This window comes from Pezoporus wallicus, unplaced genomic scaffold, assembly GCF_028554395.1.
Source record: "Pezoporus wallicus isolate ANWC-B61680 ecotype Strahan unplaced genomic scaffold, APGP_CSIRO_Pwel_v1 contig_3817, whole genome shotgun sequence".
Classification (NCBI taxonomy): Eukaryota; Metazoa; Chordata; class Aves; order Psittaciformes; family Psittacidae; genus Pezoporus; species Pezoporus wallicus.
In genome coordinates, this window is record NW_026635157.1 from 5,822,575 (window position 1) to 5,843,394 (window position 20,820).

The following is a 20,820-nucleotide window of genomic DNA, read 5'->3' on the forward strand; positions in this document are numbered from 1 at the left end:
GTTTTACTTAGTAACTGACAGTGAAGCTTCTAGGAGGAAAATTGTAATATATTTCAAAATTTCAAGCTATAATTTTTTTTTTTGAAAAAACTCTATTTTCAAAGCTGTTAACATATCTGTTGCTGTTTTTACCACTGTCAAACAGAAGGGTTCAATGTTGCTTAAATTTTGAAGGGATTATTCCCCTTTTCTCATTGTAGGAGTTTTTGCTTAGGGGTTCTTAAATCCTTTACTGACTATACACAATGTTTCAGAAGAACTAGAGAGTATGCAGGGAAGAGTGCTGCAACAACTCAGAAAAGAAAAAAAAATAAAATTAATGAGCTGGAATAAAGTCTCTCTGAGAGCATGGCAAATTAAAAAATTATAGATAACCTTTATGAATGAATTAAAGAGTAGACTTTGTGAAACACTGGAGGAAAGCTGTAAAAAGCTTTCACTTGGGAAAGGCTGATCTTGATAAAGTCAGAAGAGGCTAAAAGCCATTTCTACCATCTGATGGCCACTCAGCAGCTTTAGGCTGCTGTTTCTTAGTCTTGCACAGATGTTCACATGAAAACAAGCACTCCTACTGACAATCTCAAGAGTCTGAACAAGCAAGGAGACTTCCCAAGCCTCTTGCCTGCAATTATTCTAATACAGAGCAGCTGGGCAATGTATGAAAGACCTGTGTTGCCATTGCCAAAACTATTAAAAGATTGAGAAACCTCTGTTTGTTGAAACATTATTCTGTTGAATTGTGCCAAGGCTGTAATTTTTCAAAATTGTGAATGAAGTGAAAAAAAAAGGTATATGTTTTAGGTGGGACATTCTACAGCATTTACCAAAGACTGACGGTTACTTTCTACCCCTTGAAGGAAACAGCAAAATCCACCTCTGCCCCATTGGGAGCAAAGTTCTGACTCAGAGAAACTTTTTGAAAAGCCTTTATGACGAACTTTATGAAAAGCCTACTTTGAAGGCAAAACCATGGTGCTAAATGAAGTCACCAGCAAAACTCCAATGGGCTTCAGCCAGTCTATCATTGTACCCTAAATCTCCCTATGCAAGAAAAGAAAGCTTGTTTTTCTCCATCTTATTCACAAACTTCAGAATACATGCAGAGCAAGGAGAAGAGCATATTAACTGCCTCTGTGGTCTTCTCCTCAAATAATTTTTCTGTCTCCATTTTCTGATAAGTTAATTTGGGATAATTGCATTTACCCTGATTCATGTAACTGCATTAACAATTTTATGTTCACAACATCAGCATGTAACCTAAATATGTGACTGCTCATACTGGGTTTTCTTTTCCTATGGATCAGCTATATAAATCTGTAAAAAATGTGTATTCTTCTCTCTCCCCTTCCCTCCCTTTCTCTTTCTTTCTTTCTCTCCCTTTCTCTTTACCTCCACACATATTTTTAAGAAGTAGAACTGGAAAGCATAAATACTTTTTCCATTTCTGAGCAAATGAAGAAAATATCATTATCCACTGGACTTGACAGTTCTTAACAGCCAATACAAAAACCAATCAATGAGCTAAAGAAGTATTACTTTCCATTTGTGGCATTTTGCTTACATTTAAGGGAGGATAATTGATATCAGCTTTTACATGAATGCTATGAGTAACGTGTAACTAAAGAAATATAATTTCTGAAATCAATCAGCTGATCTTTTAAAATGAAATCAGAATGTGCCTGGAAAATGACATACAGGAGTTATGGGAAGCCGCTGAATACTACAGAAGAAATTTTGGACCTCTTTTCCTTTTGTTTCAATTAATAAAGAGTAATTTTAAATGTTTTTCTAATGGTAAAGTCACCTGGGATGACTTGATCAATCCAGCAATTTTTTGCATGTGGATGATCACTGTTATTCTAACTCCACTAAGTCACGTTACTAGGCATGTACAAAAGAAGCTGGGTTCTCTGTTTAATACACTTGAGTCACCACTAATCCTAATGCAGATCACAGCACACCTTATATTTTCAAATCTCAGGAAGAGTTTAAAGCTACAGAAATGCAGTCATACAAATTAGTAAGCCATTCCTGTAAACTGAGCAGATTTGATATGCAGATTATTGAAACATTTTTGTATTACAAAACTCCTCAGAGTAAAATTGCTTCAGTTAATCCTGTTTGCTTTAAAAATTAAAAGCATCTTTACCCTACGTTGCTAAGATCCAAAACTGTCACATAGTAATACAAATACGACATTGTTAAAAATAGATATTTTGCTATTAGAACTATTTACATAATGTTTATTTTTAATTTATAAATTCATTTCTTTTTACTATAATTTTGATGAGATAAAAATCAACAATGTAAGCTAGTGCATAAAAAACTATAGATGTTGCCTGCAACTATTTTTATGAACATAATAAATACTTCATGACATTCAGACCCCAATGCAAATCCATAGAAAGTGACCTTTGCAATGATTCACAGAAATTTAACTCTTCAAACGAAATAATTTAAGTTTACACCTATTTACTTGTTCTGATTCTCCCATTAAAAGTTTTATATGCGATACAATATGTGAAAAGCACAGTCTTCTCCTTCTGATGCAGCTATTCATGATGATTTTGTTTCACCTTTTGTAGCAATGACATATTAGAGCACCTTAGGAGGCAAAGCTTTTTCTCTGGGATTAGTTAGAGAGTAAACTCCATGGTGATTAGGTCAGAATCTCAATTTAGCACATCTGAAAAATTCTACCAGCTTCATTTTCACACCTTCAGACATCTAATACATTTCAATTCTGCAAGCATTTTTCTTCTCGCAATTAACCTACTGGGATCTTAATCATGTAGTTTGTCAAGATAAGTTTCACTTTTCAGTTTACTGCTATATTAATTCTCTGACTTTTAATACTTTATATTAGTACATAAGAATAAAAAATATATTATAATAATAGTGTGAACTTATTTGGTAAATATTAAATGACCGTTATTAGCTTATATAATATAATGTCAGCTAAACAGTCTATCACAAGATAGCGTACTAAAACATGGTAAGATTTGGCTTCCAGATTAGCTATCAAGCACATAATCAAAACAACAGTTTTTAGACTGATAAGAAAAAGAAAGGGAATATAATCAGCTTGTGTCTGCATTGCTTCAATAGTTAAGTTGTGGAAAAACCTTAAAAATATCATAAAACATTAGGAATTATCCAGTGTTTGAGGAGTTTTCTTAAAAAATGCTGTTTTCTTCATGATTTCTTTTATTTTGTGTTTTTCTTGCCAAAACTGAGGTAGAAACATTACCTTAATTACGACATTTGGAATTACTCTGCTACTAGAGATTAAACATTAAGATCATGAATTGAAATCAATGCTAATGAATTGCTGTTTCTTTGCTATGCTATTTTTTTTATAACTTCCATTTTCATCAGATCTACATCTGTTCGCAGTTTCAGAGCTTTCGTCTTCAAAACACCCATTACTTATAACTGTAGTTGGAGTATAAAATTTTTTACTGTGAGGTGAGTTGATTTAACCTGAGGTCTTACTTTATCAGGCTTTTTGGTCTCAGCTTCCTGATACCAATGCCGTCAGCTTCTTTACTGCTTTCAATTGAGAAAACACATATTCTTGTGACTAATTATAATCACCTTGTACAGATATAATAAACTACAAAGGGGTGCCACATGTATGCAAAAAAATGACAGCTGATCTCAATTTACTAGTCCTCATTCATGGAAGAAGATGCACAAAATGTGTAACCTGTAAGTGCCAGTCTTGTAAAGCATTAAAGAAAATTAACTTTAAGTGTGTAAGTATCCTCACTGAAGGCAATGGAGGTCGCTTATGTCAACAGCACTACTGAGTGCTTAAAAGGCAGATAAACGAGTTTGTCAGTTTGGGGAAAATGGAAAAAAAAAAGTGGCATCTATTTAAGCACCATGCATCTGAGGCCTACTTAATAAAAATGAGTCACAGAGCAGCTTAACCATCTTCCTCCACTGGGACAGAGGCAGTGATAGACAAACTAAAATGTAGAACATTTATGCTTAGAAGCTGTCACCTCAGCAGCAGTAGGACACTGTTCCTCTGAAATAGGAAAATCCGTAGATAAAAAATTGTAGTTATCACAACAATCTAAAAGACCAAGAATTAGTTTTTTTCTTCTCTATGTATGTGTGGATGAAGACTGTGTTTTCATCCCTAAATAATTTCTAATTTCTTCACGTTCCCTTTCAGAATGTTCCTATTTTGGTCTCTCAATAATAATTATATTCTTGACAGCTTCTGAATGTGTACTTTCACTAGGATAAAAGACTTAATCCAGATAAAAATTTTGGCTTAGGGCTCCTCACCTATCTGGCACCAATTTTACTTCGCTTCTCTTTCTTTCCTGTTCTAAGTTTCTGTATTCCCAGAAAGCTGCCCATGGCACAGAAAATTTACAGTTTGGATTTTGTATAGTTTTGTACTTGTTAATATTTTATCCATTGGTTTTCAAAAAAAAAAAAATATTGCCTCCTCTTAGCACTTTCATGTGTAAACTTCTCTAGAAGGTAACATTTGAGACCATGATGAGATATGGAGCAAGATGAGTCTCTGAAATGTTATAAAAAGCTCCAGAAATTTGCAGAGGCATTCTACCTTGCACCTGGAGTGCTGTGTACCCTGGCATCACATTATTTCAGATGAATAGATTTAAACACCTTTTTATCCTGGGCTGCATCAAAAGAAGCGTGACCAGCAGGTCGAAGGAGGTGATCCTGCCCCTCTACTCTGCTCTCGTGAGACCTCACCTGGAGTATTGTGTGCAGTTCTGGTGTCCTCAACATAAAAAGGACATGGAACTGTTGGAATCAGTCCAGAGAAGGGCCACGAGGATTATCAGGGGACTGGAGCACCTCCCGTATGAAGACAGGATGAGGAAGTTGGGGCTGTTCGGCCTGGAGAAGAGAAGGCTGCGTGGAGACCTCATAGCAGCCTTCCAGTATCTGAAGGGGGCCTATAGGGATGCTGGAGAGGGACTCTTCATTAGGGACTGTAGTGATAGGACAAGGGGTAACGGGTTAAAACTTAAACAGGGGAAGTTTAGATTGGATATAAGGAGGAAATTCTTTCCTGTTAGGGTGGTGAGGCACTGGAATGGGTTGCCCAGGGAGGTTGTGAATGCTCCATCCCTGGCGGTGTTCAAGGTCAGGTTGGACAGAGCCTTGAGTGACATGGTTTAGTGTGAGGTGCCCTTGCCCATAGCAGGGGGGTTGGAACTAGATGATTTTAAGGTCCCTTCCAACCCTAACTGTTCTGTGATTCTATGATTTTAATTAAAAATTATAACAGTGAGGATTGAGATCCAGAATTTAATCTTAAGGAGTTCCATTAGATTTTTTTCTTCTTTAGTTAGAGAAATTTGGACCTTACCTCCCAGTGGTACATCCGGTAGAGCTACAAAGTATAAGGAAATTTAAGAAAATATTAAGGAAATTTTAGATTTTCTCTATTTCTTTGGGGTATTTACGTATCATGTTGGTGATGAAGAGATAAGAGAATGTACTAAAAAGAGCATAAACTATATATAAAAAGATTGAATAATCTGAAATTGCTACAAGACACAGAAAAAAAAATATGAAGAAACTATTCCAGAACAGCAATTTGTTCTCTTTGTTGTGGTTATTACACTTGCACCTTGTTTATATACAATTGCCAATATTTACATGGAAAATGCCATCTATATGTCATATATCTTTGCTAAATGAATTGAAAATCTAAACAAACCTGATACTTCAATGTAGAGCTTTACTCATGGGTAACTGAAGACAGAATTAAATCTTAATAGCTCATTAGAAGTGAAGCCATTCATCAAACCCAATGAAATTAATAACTTCAACTGTCCAGTTAACACTATAACTTCCCAATTCATTTGCAGGTCACCAGGCAATATATTTAATGTCCCAAACATCAATGTGTGCAAGAAAAAGCAATACAATTACTCTAATACTTTCTAAATGCTTAAGTTTTTGTTCCATACCTTTTTACTTTTTCCTTTCCTTATTTTTTTAGTTTCAGTTTTTTTCTGTGTTAGCCTGGACTATGCACAATTCTTTAATTGCATGGATTTTGGCTATTTTAGCTTCAGATGGATGTTGAAAACAAAAAATGTTACCCACACAAGGAAAATATTGTTTCTTTGAATTCCCCTTTGTTAGCAACATTTCAGTTTAATATTGGAAGTTAGCCTGCTCAAATTATTCAAATCAGAATGGAATGGGTGTTGCACACTCACAAGTGTACTTGACTTTTTCATGGAGTAATGCTCAAATGGGGAATGAAATCTCTCATGCAGGTTGGCCAGTCACTGTTACAATGTTGACCTGAGTCTCCATTGAAAGGGTGCTTGCACAAGTATCTCCAGCAAGACTGGGCGCTGTAGCCCAGCTGGTCCATGGTGCCGCATGACCACTGCAGTGCATGCATGATCCATTTTATGTTTATTATCTTAGAGCATGTACAAATCACCTCTTGGTTGTTTTAACTATATAGAAAATATTGCCTGATGTGATCATTACCGCATCTGTGAGAACAATCTGTGCTATTTCAAATTACTTATAGGCAGTTCAGCCAATTCTATAGCAGGAACTGACAGGGGAGTACCTGCCATAGCCAGATTATTCACTCAAAGAGTTAATCCACACATCCAAATCATAAAGTTTGTGCCTACCACTTGATCCGCGGTCAGCAGGAGCTGCCTGTGAGAATCTCCAGGGTTGTCTGAGTTCCTGTGACAGTAACTCAAATACTTTACTGTGAAGCTGGCTAACAATGCAGTTCATCACCTTATTTCAAGTCAGTCCGTTGTCTCAACCTACAAAGCAGTCACTAGAGCGTTCCTGGACTAACAGAGAATTGCTAAGTGTCCTGCACATGCACATGCACACACATATGATACTGGATGTTCATCTACACTGCAGCTGTAACAAGACAAGTTTTAATTTCGTCCTTACGTCACCATTATAATTTACAATCCCCGTATCTTGTGTCACAGGTCAAACACTGCAAAACTAGCTTTGCAGTATCACCAAGTTGAAAAAGTAGTACCACATGCTGTCAATGCTTCAAGGAACTGATATCTTGTTTTCCAAAAATACAGTTTACAAAAAAAATATATAGAAAGTTTTACCCAGAAAATATCTGCGTAGCAAGCTTGATTGGACTAAGCTTATATACAGTCTGGACTGAAAATAAGAAATATGAGAATGTGAGGCAGTGACTAAAGAAGTAAATACACAAAATTGTAAAGAAACCACAGTAATCTATTTACTGAAATAAGAAGCTATTTATTTGCTATCTTTAACAGCAGGAAGTGAGTAAATATCTAAGCACACTAAGTATAATTTATAAATAGAAAGTGAGACTTCAGATGTTCAGGCACTGTCATGTATGTAGCTAATTCTGCATGTGTCATGGGAAGGTTTTCTCATTCAGACCAGTTGAGGAAGAAAGGAAATAAGTGACAAACTCCAGTCAGTCGTAGGGTCGCTTCTAACAAGAATCCTCAGTCTGTGCTTCTTTCCCATCTCAGGAGCAGTTGACCAATCTACAGAGCTACTGCAATCAGCTTAGTTCCTTCTCTTACTCAATCATTTGCCACCATCCAAGCTAAAAATGACAATGTTCTTTTCACAAGTTCCCATATTTCAGTTCTCATTCCTAGGCAGATTTGATATAATAGGCTCAGACTAATGATTTTATTCCTAACAATGTTATGTTCTTGAAGCTGCTCCAATGTCTGCCACTTTGTTCCCCACTCCTAGCTAGTTTGTGATGCACCAGACCTAGGGTCTTCCCACCAGCGATCTTGAAAGATGATACAGTGCTACTACACCCTCTCAGCCTTCTAAGACTATTTTCTGCAAAATTTCTTTTTTTTTTTTCCTATAAGACCAGCTGGAGAAATCTTTTTTTCTGAAGCTATGTACCATCTATCCAAAGTCTTTCAGCCACTAGCTCATCATTTCTGCCCAGCACCACAGCATAATTAATTTTTCTGATTATGGTACCATTTTATTTTTTTTTCCATCATGCTATGTGTGGTAATGGTAATGTAAGGGACAGGAAGAGAGGAGAAAGGTAAATATTCATCTAATTCAGCTAGCTATGCCTGTCTTCATCTTAAACAGAGGTTCAGTACCATTATTTAGACTAAGTGAAAGCCCCTTCTTGTCTACAATAGTCCAGCTAGACACTGAAAAAAACCCTACAGTCTTTCAAACCCATCATCATTGTTACTGCTCTTACAACAAATCAAAAATCTCCTCTTTCTACTCCCATGGTTTCTCAGAAATGCATACATATAACCGTATATGGCATGACCTGAAAAACCCAGCCACATATTAGACTGGATCTAAAAATAGACCACATCTTATGTAATGTGTCCTTTTAAGAGTAAAGATCTTGAACAGCCTGTTCAAATATTTGTGACCTGGTCTAGTTTAAAAGCTAAAGAAATACTGAAAAGCCTGTGGTACATAGTTAATGTATGTTAATTATTGATCATTCTTAGACACATAAGAAAAAGATAATCATTAGATAACCTTGCCAGACTACTTTAGTGACCTCTGCCTGACAGCGCTGTGTTTTTTTCTCACAGTTCTACACCCACCACTGCATAGTATGCATCATTGGTCTCAGTGTTGATTTAAAAGTGACGAGTAAGAAGTTAATATTATTGTATACATCCACTGGGGAAATTCCCTGACTTTTTACTATTTAATACCTTCAACATCCACCCATGAGAAAACCTACTTTTTTGACAAGGAGGAATGTAAACTGTCAGTATGGTAAGAACAATTTTCCTTATGATGTTAAAATAATTCTAATCTGCTTTGCTCTTATGTTTACTTCAAAAGATCTAAGCTATCTTCTCTGCTTTGTGCAAAACTTCCAATTGAAATGATCTTATAACAAAATCCCAGATTTGAAAATTTTAAAATAAAGATAAATTCAGATCTAGAGACATTCAGTATTCTGAGATTCCTAGGAACCTTAGTCTTATTTGTCTGGATCTCTTAATGACTGAAACCTACCTTTCTCTCACTATGGATCTGCAGATCCTCTAAGCCAAGAGTTAAGTCTTTATTGACTGATTTACATACCCAAAAAGGAACCTCAAAAAGTCCAGCCATGATGTAGATAAAATTTGTCATCTTGCTGCTCCTGCTCTATATTTTATCTTCATTCTGACAAGGTGGAGACTGATGGCTGCAGATGAAGAGCTAGCAAACAAGAGATGTAGACATTTAAGACCTGAATGACTCTATCCAATAGGACACAGAAATTAATATAATACGTAACATTACTATTATAAGTAGTAGAGAAAAAAAAACAGGAAAAATGAGTAGAACATTTTCCTCTTGTAACACAATGTTTAGGAGGATTTGAAATTTTCTCATAGAAAATTAAGAAGTGAAAAGTGCGAGTGACTGGATTTGTGCATTGTAACACAACATAATATAACTTGGGAAACTCCTATAAAAATAATAACATTTCTATTTTAAAAAATACAGTATGTGTATTTCTGTCCTTCACAGAATCAGTATCAAAAGTGATCTTTGTGTGATGCTGATGTTCAATACTGTGCCTTTTAATTACTTTACATTTGTCCTACCCATGACTACCAATTTGTCACAAATATCCATGCCTAATGTTGGATTTTATTTTTTTTTTTTTAACAAACACCATTGAAATATTCTCCTGATATTAACATGATTCTGACTTTCTTCTTACATTATATTCAATATTAATCCCAGGATAACTTCTAGAAAAACTCCAGTACATAAAGATTACTATTTCACTATGATTTTTACCTTACAGAAGAATACCTTTGTTTGGTTGGTTGGTTTTGGGTTTGTGTGAGTGTTTGGTTTGGTTTGTTGGTTTTGGGGTTTTTGTTGTACAGCAAAGGGCCTGTTCTCTCAGAATGAACGGCAATATGAGAATTCTCAGCTATATCACATTTCCCACAATGCTTTCGATATCATGAAATTCTACAGAGCTTATTCAGTGCAGTATGTTTTATGACAAGGCTTTGCTCAATTACAGTCATAAGACAAAGTGCTAAAAATTATTGTACAGATTGCTGCTGGGATTAGTGGTTGTTTTGCCTTTTTTAATTACGAAATATATTGTGACTGGCCAATAAAAAAAAGGTTGCTGCAATTCAGGTAGCTAACCTTCTTTTGTTGCTTACAATTAAAAAAAATAACCAAACACTTTCAAAGGGAAAAAAAATCTTTTTTTTCCAAGGAAATTATACTTATAAAATTAACTGGAAGCTTTTTCTATAAAAATTACAAAATGTTTAGAAGCTGCACTTTTCTTACAAATTAATTCCATGGAAAATTCCAGAATGAATCTCATTTTTCTTGGCATCATTATTCTTCAACTTTACTTTCCATTTTCTATGCCTTCAGTTTCCACTTATCACTATTTTCAGTAGAGTACATTCAATCTTATTATTCCCTTTTCACCTAGCTCTTACTACTTGTCTACTACAAAACCCCTTTTGATAAATAATCTCCCACAGGTGGTCCAATCTTTTCTGTTTGCTGCCTATAAAGCGCCAGGTAGAACTGAAGAAAAGCAAAATTTTTTGTGCAAGAACACTTCTTTTACACCTGGGAATATCATCCACATCATCTCTGTGATAATGGGTGCTTTGAAAATTCCCTGAAAATTAGCTAATTTATTTTTCTGAACACTTCCCTGAAAAAATAATCTTGCTATATCAGTTATTTAAGTTCTTTTTGCACCTCTACATGAAAATGTCATACTTTTTATGGCTCTTTTTTCAACTTACTGATACAAAGTTGATTTTTCATTGAAACGTCTTTAGCAGATTAATTCTGGTGTTTTACAGAAAATTCTTACACCAAGGTGCTTTCTATACCCTATGACTTGTTCTACTTTGTAGAATTACTACCCTACAAGAAACAGTGGGGATCTTTTTCTTATTTGCTTTCTGATCCATCCCTTGTAATATTTACTTACTGTGACACACACAGTTCCTGCTAAGATAAAATTTAGACAAAGAATTAAAATGTCTTTATGGGTCTTCTACAGGAGGAAAATATTTTGTCTGAAATACTGAGTACATTAACATTGCATCACATTTCCTGTCTCTTCCACACCATCCTTTTCATTTAGCCTTCAATATTGGGTCATACCATGTATCATTTTTACTCTCTATGGCTGAATTTTTCCATCTCACTCTAGCTTCCTTACCTTCAGTATGATTCTCATGTTTCTTTCTCCTCTTACCATTGCATAGTCCTCCTATAACCTTGACTTCTGCACTGTACATCATTCTTAATGTCTTTCTACTTAACAATTGTGTCTACTGCTCTACGTTTCTCTCTTGGTACCACTAAATCTTCCAACAAACTACAAGGTTAGATACATGAGCAACATCCATTATTTTAAGCTCAGTCTTATCTTACTAAATATGATCTTTTTATCTCATATGCCTAGTCATCTTCCTTGTTAATCTGTTATCTTGAACCAACACTGTTGTTTTAATTATCTGATTACTGGGGGGGGGGGGGGGGGGGGGTGGGGGGCGCGGGAGGGAGGAAGGGGAGGAGGAGGGAGAAAGGGGCAGGGTCAAGGCAGGAATCACAGACACAAAGAAGAATGTCGTGGAAATATTTTTTAAAATTTGATTTTCAGTCAAATGCAATGTTCTCATCTGAACCTGAATTATTCCTTGCTACAAATATTGGCCCAGAGATGTTTTGCTCATCATGGTTTACCCTAGTGATCTCTTTCTATTTTTCTAATGTTAAATATCCCTTCCCTCACTTCTGTTTTATGGGAAGATTCTTCTCTCTGTCCCTTTTACATGTTTCTGCTCTTGCTGAGTTGCATGTCAACCAAGGCAGATGTTCTAGTTTCATTTGACAAACCCCTGATATTTCCATTTTCTTGTCTGGATATCTTTGGAGATAAGGAATTGTTAAAATACCTGATGAATTTTGATATTTGTTATAACTTCATTCCATTTAACTTCTAGAATTTTGCTTAGGCATTTGCTTTCAAAGACACTTAGATACCTGTCTAAAACATTTCTGGATTTCAAGCTTTCACATTCATATATTAAAGTGAAAATAATGTTTCAATGGAAAAATTGTATATAAACAATATATATTCAACAAATGAGACAATATATAATTTGTATAATATGAAGATGGCAAAGTGTTGTATTTAGAACTCTGATCACAAACATTTTTACAGAAAGAAAACCAATTTAATTTACACAGCTCTACAGATGACTTCATAATGTAAACAAAGTCTCTCCTTACAGGCAAAAAAAAAAAAGTTGGCAAGTGACTTCTAATAAAGATGGGTGACAAATTTGACAATGTACTTAAGTCATTTTTAAATATTTTTATGAGTTTGTCAGTACTTTAGTAAGTTTTTTCCCAGTTTTCTCAATAGAAAATTAGTTAATGCAGTTACATAAACCTGAGGAGACCTAGGTTCAGTTCCCTTTTCTAAGGGAATTTGCACCAACACCTTGCCTAGAAGGCATTATGAGAAGCAAGTTCCTCCTCAAAAAGCTCTTCCATTTTTCATTAAATATCAAAATATTCCCTTCATCTTTGTTAAAGGATATTTTGTTGGTTGATTAATTTTTTTAAAGTAGAACAGCATGAACACTGAAAAAAAAGAGATCTTTCTTTCCCAGCGTACTTGATAATTTGATGATTTAGCTCTTTTATAGCGAGTACTCCTTTGATTTAGGTGCAGTTGGTCCTGCTTTAGGTTGAGAATATTGAAAAGAAGATCTCACATCTTTCTACCCTTTTTTGATGAGTATTCATTTCCCCTGAAGGCAAAGGTACAAATTGAACCAAATCCCCTGTAACCTTGGTGAATGACTCACTGGGCTGTGGTGAAATACCATGACTCATTTATGAACAAAATCCCATAATTTCCATTGTTTTTTTTGTAACTTTCCAGAAAGGAAGCACTTTGTTTTTATGTGAAGTGTTTCTTAAAACAGTAAATAAATTTTTACCTGACAGCATTTCCAATCTTTATTTTTTTTTCATTTTCAGCATCAACTGTCACTTACTGAAAAATTGACTATCTACTGCCCTGTCCCTAAGGATAACAGAGGGAGATTATTTATTTAAAAAAAAAGAAAGAAATTCTAACACCTGGAACTTAATCTTGACAGATTCAAATCTAAATGTGTCATAAATTGTTACCAGTGAACATAATTAACTATGAACATGAACTGCCAAAGGGTTGTTTATCTGTTGATACCTATCTATTAAGATTGGATGCCACTGTGCAAGACGTACCAGTTAAATGTAACATTTTATGGTCTAAGTAATACGGGAGGTTAGAATACCTGATCTAATAATCTCTTTGGTCTTATTGTATGTAATTTTATGTAACTGAGAAGATTTATTAGTCAGAACTGAGACTTTTTTCCTTAAACAACCATCCAAAATATTTCCAAAGATAAGAGTTGTGAGGATATTTGTGTTGTTTTCATCCAGGTACAATCTCACTGAAACTCAGACTGATCCCAGTGTGATTCCTGTCCATTGAAACCAAAGAGCTAAACTGAGAACTCTCTTTTATCAGAGGCTACTTCTGAGCAGTCTCAGATTCAGTACATCAGTCCCAGAATATCTACACGTCTTCTTCATATCATCTCAGTGTCAAACGATATCTGTTTTGCTGCTTTGTAACATAGAAGTAACTGATACCCAGGTGACATAAAAGGACAATATATGATGTATTTTTATAATAAATTACCTTTTCTTATTATAATCAAATTAAAAAGTCATTTATCCAGCTATTTACTCCAAATATAACTTGATTTTCTGAAGGACTTTGATCACGTGGGAAAATGTCAGAAATTGAGTGTTTTGAAAATGGAAATCTGAAATAAAATAGCAGCTCTTAGGTATTTCTATCTGTAGTGCTATGATTTACCGTTTCCTGTATAACAGTTTAATCCACGAATGCAGCAAGTCTAATGCAAGAATGTTCATATATAGAAAAGAGAACTATCATTTATCACTATTTTCACTGTTCATTTTGCCATTTTCAATTTTGCATACTTCTAGTTGTTATATTTTTAATCCCCAAAAATTTCAGATTTATTTATATATGAAGACATTTGTATTTATTTCATTGCTAGCAATGTTAACTTTTAGGTTCCCAATAATTTCTATGTTCTAGTTTCAATGTTCTAATCTTGAATATTTACTCCTAATCTTAATCTTGTGAGCACCTTCCATGTATTTAATAGAATCATAGGATCATCGAATCATAGAATACTTAGGGTTGGAAAGGACCTTAAGATCATCTAGTTCCAACCCCCCTGCTATGGCCAGGGACACCTCACACTAAACCATATCACCCAAGGCCTCGTCCAACCTGACCTTGAACACCACCAGGGATGGAGCATTCACAACCTCCCTGGGCAACCCATTCCAGTGCCTCACCACCCTAACAGGAAAGAATTTCCTCCTTATATCCAATCTAAACTTCCCCTGTTTAAGTTTTTACCCGTTACCCCTTGTCCTATCACTACAGTCCCTAATGAAGAGTCCCTCTCCAGCATCCCTATAGGCCCCCTTCAGATACTGGAAGGCTGCTATGAGGTCTCCACGCAGCCTTCTCTTCTCCAGGCCGAACAGCCCCAACTTCCTCATCCTGTCTTCATACGGGAGGTGCTCCAGCCCCCTGATCATCCTCGTGGCCCTCCTCTGGACTTGTTCCAACAGTTCCATGTCCTTTTTATGTTGAGGACACCAGAACTGCACACAATACTCCAGGTGAGGTCTCACAAGAGCAGAGTAGAGGGGCAGGATCACCTCCTTCGACCTGCTGGTCACGCTCCTTTTGATGCAGCCCAGGATACGGTTGGCTTTCTGGGCTGCAAGCGCACACTGCCTGCTCATGTTCATTTTCTCATCAACCAACACCCCCAAATCTTTCTCCACAGGGCTGCTCTGAATCTCTTCTCTGCCCAGCCTGTAGCTGTGCCTGGGATTGCTCCAACCCAGGTGTAGGACCTTGCACTTCATAAGGTTAAACTTCATAAGGCTGGCATCAGCCCACCTCACAAGCGTGTCAAGGTCCCTCTGGATGGCATTCCTTCCCTCCAGCGGATCAACCGAACCACACAGCTTGGTGTCATTGGCAAACTTGCTGAGGGTGCATTCAATCCCACTGTCCATGTCAGCGACAAAGATGTTGAATAAAACCGGTCCCAACACCGATCCCTGAGGGACACCACTCGTTGCTGGTCTCCAGCCAGATATTGAGCCATTGAATACAACTCTTCGCATGGGGCCATCCAGCCAGTTCCTTATCCACAGAGTGGTCCATCCATCAAATTGGTACCCCTCCAATTTAGAGACAAGGATGTCATGTGGGACAGTGTTGAATGCTTTGCACATGTCCAGGTAGATGACATCAATTGCTCTACCCCTGTCCATCAGTCCCGTAGCCCCATCATAGAAGGCAACCAAATTGGTCAGGCAGGATTTCCCCTTAGTGAAGCCATGCTGGCTGTCCCCAAGCACCTTGTTGATTTTCATGTGCCTTAGCATGCCTTCCAGGAGAAACTGCTCCAAGATTTTGCCAGGCACAGAGGTGAGACTGACTGGTCTGTAATTCCCCGGGTCATCCATTTTCCCCTTCTTGAAAATGGGGGTTATATTTCCCTTTTTCCAGTCATCGGGAACTTCACCTGACTGCCTTGATTATATGGTGGACTGTGGCTTAGCAACTTCACTCGCCAGCTCCTTCAGGACCCGCGGATGGATCTCATCAGGACCCATGGACTTGTGCATGTTCAGATTTTTAAGATGGTCTCGAACCAGATCCTCTCCTACAGTGGGCCCAAGGTCTTCATTCTCACAGTCCCTGCATCTGCCTTCCAAGACTTGGGTGGTGCAGTCAGAGCCTTTGCCAGTGAAGACCGAGGCAAAGAAGTCATTGAGAACCTCAGCCTTCTTCAAATCCAGTGTAGCCAGTTCTCCCGAGAGCTTCCTGAGGGGGCCTACGTTATCCCTTGTCTGTTTCTTGTAGCAGGTGTTCCTTGAATATCAACCAAGAGTCTTGGGCCCCCCTTCCCTCTAGGTCTGTATCCCATGGAACCTTCCTAAGCAGGTTCCTGAAGAATCCAAAGTCTGCTCCTCTGAAGTCCAGGGCAGTGAGCTTGCTGTACGCTCTTCTCACTGTCCTGAGGATCTCAAATTCGACCATCTCGTGATCGCTGCATCCAAGGCTGCCCTGGAGCATCACATTTCCAACGAGCCCTTCCCTGTTGGTGAGCACGAGGTCAAGCACGGCACCTCTCCTTGTCGGCTCCTCTATTACTTGCAGAAGGAAGTTGTCTTCCACACAATCGAGGAACCTCCTGGATTGCTTGGGCCGGGCCGTACCGTCCTTCCAACAGACATCAGGGTGGTTGAAGTCATCCATGAGAACAAGGGCCTGTGAGCCTGAGGCTTTTCCTATCTGTCTATAGAGTGCTTCATCCACAGGTTCTCCTTGATCAGGCGGTCTGTAACAGATCCCCACACTAATGTCTCTCATCACTGATTTCCCTTTAACCCTGACCCACAAACTCTCTGTGGGCTGCTCAGCTGTCCCCAGACAGAGTTCCATACTCTCCAGCCTATCCCTAACGTAAAGGGCAACTCCCCCTCCCCGCCTGCCAGGCCTGTCCTTCCTAAAGAGTCTGTAACCTTCCATTCCGACACTCCAGTCATAGGAGCCATCCCACCATGTTTCTGTGATGCCTATTATATCATACCCCTGTAGACGTGCACACATCTCTAATTCCTCTTGTTTGTTCCCCATGCTACGGGCATTTGTATAGAGGCATCTGAGCTGAGCTCCAACTGAAGCCAGCTCATTGGCTGGAGCGGTTGGGATATCCCTACATTGCTCCGAGCATTTATTATAGGTGCTGGCAACTGACTGGGTGTGTTGGAAGGGAATGATGCCCCCCTCCCCCAACACATCTAGTTTAAAGCCTCCTTGACCAGTCTGGCAAGCCTCCTACCAAAACTGCTCTTTCCCTTCTTTATCATCAGACCAGCTCCACCAGGCCCCATTAGACCTGGCCTACAAACTTGGGTCCCATGTTGAAGACACCCAAACCCCTGACTATGACACCACCCTTTTAACCATTTATTAACCTGGCTAATCCTCTTAGCTTTTCTTAGGTCCTCCCCTGTACCCTGGAGAATTGACCAAAAGACTATCTGAGCTATCTACATTAGGGGCAGTCTAACACTAGTACTCACAGGAGGTGGGAATTTCACACACACTTATTTGGGATTTTTTCTTTTTATTAGCATTAAAATGTTAATGGATCATATTTATACTACATTGAAATAGGATATTAATTTCTTCTCATTTTTTTTGTACTTCAAAATTAAAGGTATTGATGAGCCAAATGTTTTAGCTCTTGACTATTGGCCTCAATAATTATAATTAGGAATTTATGATAAGAATATACAGAATTTTGCAAAAAGGAAAACTTCTTCCAAACCATGTAACAGTTTTCTTCTGTGTAGTTAGCATATGCATGCCTGCACAAAGATGGTTAGTTTAATATAACCACAGTTTATCTTCCTATGAAATTCAGCCACTCTCAGCTGCTACGATCATTGGAAACATCCCTGAAACTGCAATGAAAACAACAAGTTTATTTTCTTTTCCAGGACATTCTTATGCTGTACAGCCAGGCATTTACTTGTTCTGTTTTTTTAAAGAACTGAAGTGGAAGTGAACTTCTTCTTAAAATGAAATGTGTATGCACACAAATGGAACAGAATTTGTATGTGGAAATAATTTTCACTGCTGTAAGCTTAAATGCTCAGTCAAGAAATATACATTGGGAGTACTAAGTGATCTGCCATGCTACTGTCACCAAAATGCCAGCACTGTCAAGGCAGGTGATTTTCCATGTGGCCTGTCTTCTCAATATGTTTCTTCTGTTGTTCTAAACTTCTTGTTGTCATCCCACCAGCTGTCAGTTACAGGTCTGAGTTTTCACTGGAGACATTGTTCCCTTCTTCCCTGGCAGTTCGCATATCTCTGCCACTCTAAGTAATCTGAAAGAAGTGCCAGGCACCATCCCCAAGGACTGAAAGCTGAAATCTGACGATCTTGCTGGAGAGCCTCTACAGCACTGCCATTTCCTCTGGGACAATGGCTTAGTGCTGGGCCAGTCTCCCTTTCGCTCTCCCCCTTCATCAGAGCATTGCAGCACCAGCACAGAGACAGAAGGGAGAGGCGATTAGGATTCACTGTATCTTACCTCTTTTGCCATGCCCATCCTGATGACACTTTCTGTCTCCTATATGCAGTCACTTGTATGAAGGGCTGAGAAAGAAGTGTAAAGCATAAAACTACTCAAGCAAGGTTACAGACATATGCATGTTGCCAGCAGAAAAAACTGTGTGTAACCTTCCAGGTCCTATGACAATACTCAAATAATCAATGAGACTATCCTGTGATTTACATTGTTTTATAAGACATATTCCGTTCTCTTAAATAACCAAGGAATATGAAAACCTTAAGTAGCAGTACTGTAATCTGCGCAGAGCAATTCTTAAGAAAATCCTTTAGCTCAAGTTTAGAAAAATCATTTAAGTGTATCAGAGTTTGTTTCAACATTTCTGCAGTTAATCAGCCTTTGGCTTCTCCATCTAATGTGGTAGCAAGGATATCTGATATTGCCAGTGGGGCAATGATGTTTGCAGTGATGATATTTGTCCAGGGGGATCTGGATAGACCCCAGCTGCTTACTCAATATAGCTTTCTCCACTGCCACCAAGTACTAACTTTCATTCCCTGAAGATTTCAAAATACTAACATAACAGTGGATTTTACACATGCTTAATAGCCTTATGCTCAGTTCAGCCTACAATACAGCAACTTCCTTAAATAATATCTGATTTGCTGGGTTTTAATAAATAACAGGTATAAATGGTTACTATAAATAATAACACTGATTAGCCTGTGTAATCAAACTCTTCACCTGCTGTGAGACACACCACATTTATGCAGATCAGCTGTAGGCTTTTCATCCATGAAATTATAGAATGTATAATGTGATGGGCCATGATATATTTAGTGTACTATAATTGGTTATTTATAAAAGAGCTATCAACAGCCCACTTTAAATAAATTCAGAAATCACCGCAGGGCATTTCAAAATGAATATTTTATATGACAATTCTAAAAGATTATGAGCATTTCTTTGAACAGTAAAATTAATGGCTGTTTTGCTGTTTAAAGTCATCCTGTATAGATTCAGGATAATGGCATATAAACTGTAATTACTGTATTTGTGTTTTAATTAGGAATATAATCATCTACCTCTCATGCTGCAGTTTTCTGAAATTAATATTGGGGGGGCAATTTTAAATGGTCTGTTTACTAATAGAATGGGTATAAGAAAGAATGAATTAAGCAGTAGATGCATAATTTGCAGCTCAGTTCTAACAAGAGAAATTCTGCAGGGTCATCTTGCCTATCGCATTTTGAGAAACAGTAGCTGATCTTCACCCTTTCCTGTAAATAAGGTCTAATGACAACCAAAGGGGTCAGCTTTGCCTACCTCCTTACATTTATCACCAGCCTGCAGCGTGTCTCCACAAAGATAACAAGTTCTGTCCTGTAGGCAGCAATGCTACACTTGGAAGAGGAAGGTATGAAAGGGGAGAAAACAGAGAAATCTAAAGCTTACAAAACCCTTACTGATGTGAAGGCTAGTTAGGCTTCTATTCACTTTGACAGACTGAGAGATTAATAGATAGATGGAAAAGCAATTACATACTTCTAGTGACTGTCAACGCCTATTTCATATCTTACAGAGTACTGCTATTAATAAACATGTTGATCTATGGAACAACATATCAAAATCACCCTTCAGGGCCATGGTTTTGGTTTTACCTGCACCTGTGTTTATGTGATTTACAAATAAAGCTTGAAGGAAAGAAATGCCCAGAGCCTAAAGCTGTTGTGCTTTCTTTACCTGCAATAGAAAGTGAAACTGATTATGTGTTCAGCAAACATGTCACAATACAGAATTCCAAGTTTGGAAAAAAATATATCTGATATTTTATTACTTTCATGGCTTGATATTCTAGTAGCCAATTGGTGTTCCGTTAAGATTTTCTACAGATGAGGCATTTATTGAGTCTCATGCAGTCGTGGATTCTCTGGTACCTAAGAAGGAATTAGTTCACATGGCAGCATTTCTCTTGAAAGGAACATTAGTAGGGCCTCTCCTGTCTACCAAGTCACATATTTCAATGGAAGTGAGAGATACCACTGACAGTAAGATCATACACCCTATCTATCAAATGTGGTTGAAACTGGCAGATTTGGCTGAAACTGCGGATATAAATGTTTAAAGGGGTGGAGAGACACAAGTAGAAATAAAATTTAAAAAAAAGGAAAAATAAAATAAAAATAAAGTGATTTTTGTTTTACCAAAACTGGCTCACGTGTCCAGCCTATTTTTATTCAAGTGACCTTTTCAGATGCATTTCCTGCCTATGCTTACATGCTGTCCATGTGATTTCATTAATGCATGTAAAATGTATTTGTTTCCTTTTTAATATTAAATAGAGTTATACCCTTACAGTATACAGGAACAACAGCTAAGATATACAGGTGACAGAAGAAAAACTCTTCACTGGTGTGTCTTGAACCAATTTCCCATTGTTTCTAGCTTTACAGTGCAGGGAAATCTGCAGTCACTAGACCATCATGAATGATGCAAATTTTCACAGTGAACTGTATCAAAGCTGTTTTGCACAGAT